The following is a 2,708-nucleotide window of genomic DNA, read 5'->3' on the forward strand; positions in this document are numbered from 1 at the left end:
CATGCACACACTCTCACACATGCACTCATACATACACTCTCACACACTCACACACACTCACACACACTTTCAGCTATCACCCAAACAGTGCTCTATTGCCAAAGAGTATCAAAACCTTAAAATGTCAAGTGTGTCAAACATTCAGCTAGGGCTAAGATTAAAACACCTGGAGTTGGGGGGAGGGGGAAGGGGAGGAGACTGGGCGGATTAGAGGATTCAACCTGCCAGGTAATTCATGAAGGAACATAGGCTGTATTCTCATATATGATCATGTCTGGTTGTCTCCAACAGAGGAAGAGTTGCCATGGTGGCAAGTCACCGGGAAGGGGTTGCCAGGGGTGGATGGCGAAGGAGGAGTGGAGTAAGGGGCGTGAGGGGAGGGAGGAGGCAGAGTACTATCCTGGGAGGGATCCAGGTCGAAAGAACTAAGAGGCGAGGCTGTCCTTAGACAGGGCAAGTGAGTCGGGCAAGTCTCATCTTAACAGAAAAGGGGTCAACAAACTCCCCTCAGCCACCTGCTCTCACTCTCCCCCACAAGTAAAAGGAAGAGCAGTTAGCCTCATTTTAAATTATAATTAGACCAGCTATAAGGAATGTCAGAGAAAGCATCCTTAATCTGAGGAGTGAATAATGCTTTGGTCTAATAATTCTAAAGGTCAAAATGTCCTTCTAGAAGTAAGGCACATGATGGATAAATAGGAACAGGAGTATTTCCTGTGTATATTACATTAATTATGAAAGCTAGTATAGGAGATTGGATCATTGGAAAGAATGTAATAAAAGTAAAAAAAAATAAAAAGCAAAAGCAAGGAGGAAGTAAAAAAAATTAAAATCGAGTCAGTTGACAACATCCATTTCTCTGTGTAGAAAATAAGATTATGAGCCATGAGAAGCCAGAAGAAAGCAGAAGTCTAGGTCACTGGCCTCAAGATGTCTATAACCTGGTATGAGTCAGGAAATGCGATTTTCTATAAGCAAAGTGAAATAAGCCAAAGTATATGTTACAGTCTTAATAACCCTAATATCTAATTAGATGGATAATTTCTAGAGTCATAAACTATAGTTCTGTTTGCCTTTTTTTTAATCAAGGTTAAATTTATTTAAGCAAGATGAAATGTTCTGATTAGACCTATCAATACTTTTGACTGCTTGTTGGCTTGGTTTAGCTCCATAGTGTGAAATGTAGACATGAACATAATTAATTATATTCCAGAAATGCAAAAAAAATTTCAATTTACAAAGAATAATCAAAGCACACATAATATAAATGATTAGGTTTGAATATTTTAAACAGGAACACAAACTAATTCTCAAATCCAATATATTGTGTATCATATATACAACTAATTATAATAATGTTTCGTTGAGATGCTATTATATAGTGGATTTTCAAATAACTTAATTTTATAAATAACTGAAACTTAAAAGGCGTCATAAATTTTGCTTTTAAGCCGTTTAAAAAATATATCACCTGTTTCCTTACCTTGTTAAAATATACTGAATAGGAGTGGCTAGGTGGTGCAGTAAATTAGAGCACCAGCCCTGGAGTCAGGAGGACCTGAGTTCAAATCTTGTCTCAGACACTTAACACAAAAACTAGCCTGTGACTTTGGGCAAGTCACTTAACCCCAAGTGCCCTCCAAAAAAAATCAATCAATCAATCAAATATACTGAATATAACCCCCCACCCCACCCCGTAAGTGAGTACTATACTGAGGCAAAGAGGCTGTTTGCTTTGATATTTACTGAGCTTAGAATGATGTCATCCTTTTTCTCAGTATCAACTTCTATAACATTGCCAGGAAACATTTACCTATCTTTTAGTGTGTTTTAATGTCCTGTCCTTTAACTTAGGGAGAAATGAAATTGCCAGGGGGGAAACAACTTCTAATCAAACTTATTATATTATTCACCTTATTTTACACACAATTTTAAGGCAATAATTCTGGTTGGAGGGAGACTTCTAGACTTGTCAGCTGAGTAGCACAGAAGAGATAGACTCCCAGGAAGCAGTAGCCATAGCCCTGAGGCAGAGGATTCACAGTTGCTTATCTTTGTAAATGAGAGCTAGGACCAGGCTGGAAGCCTTTCATATCTTTTCGACACTGGAGTAAGGGCGTTAGTGAGAACTGTGGAGTGGACGGTGACCAAATGCCGCTGTTGTGCTTGCAGTGACCAATTAGAGTTATTGTGAATTACGGAGTAAATAAGGACGGCACTTCCTGGAAATAGAAGAAAGATCAGCACGAAAGGAGCTGGGTTATGCTCCAGGAAAGATCCCTGAAAAACCTGAGGTAGTTCATCCAGCAGCCTTAAAGAGGCTTTGAGTTGCTCCTTCCAATGAACTTTAGGGAGTTAGGAAGAGAGATAAGAATTGGACAGTGCACAGAAAAAGTCACCCAGTTTGCGTCCAGCTGGTGAGGATGAATATGTGCAGACAATCTCTCCATGCAGCAATTCTAGTATTTACAGGTAGTGGTGCCAAAGCCCTGGCAAATATGAGATAGATGGCAGGAACAGTTCTGAGCCCCCATTTGTCTTGGCACGGGAAAAGAAAACACTTGGAGTAAGGGTGATGGAGGACAGGGGACACATAACTGGACACAGAGTCAGGATGAGAGAAGGAGAGGAGAGAGGGAGAGAGGGAGAGAGGGAGAGACAGAGAGAGACAGAGAGAGAGAGACAGAGAGAGACACACACAGAGAGAG

General features: G+C 40.4%; 1 protein-coding gene across 4 annotated transcripts in view; it reads right to left on the reverse strand.

The window, feature by feature from the left end:
- The window catches only part of JADE3 (jade family PHD finger 3), a 193,385-nt gene that overhangs the window by 83,801 nt on the left and 106,876 nt on the right, over positions 1-2,708 (reverse strand). The window lies entirely within an intron of this gene.

This window comes from Petaurus breviceps, unplaced genomic scaffold, assembly GCF_028583685.1.
Source record: "Petaurus breviceps papuanus isolate PSGF00001 unplaced genomic scaffold, PetGlider_PUasm1.0 90849, whole genome shotgun sequence".
Taxonomy (NCBI): Eukaryota; Metazoa; Chordata; class Mammalia; order Diprotodontia; family Petauridae; genus Petaurus; species Petaurus breviceps.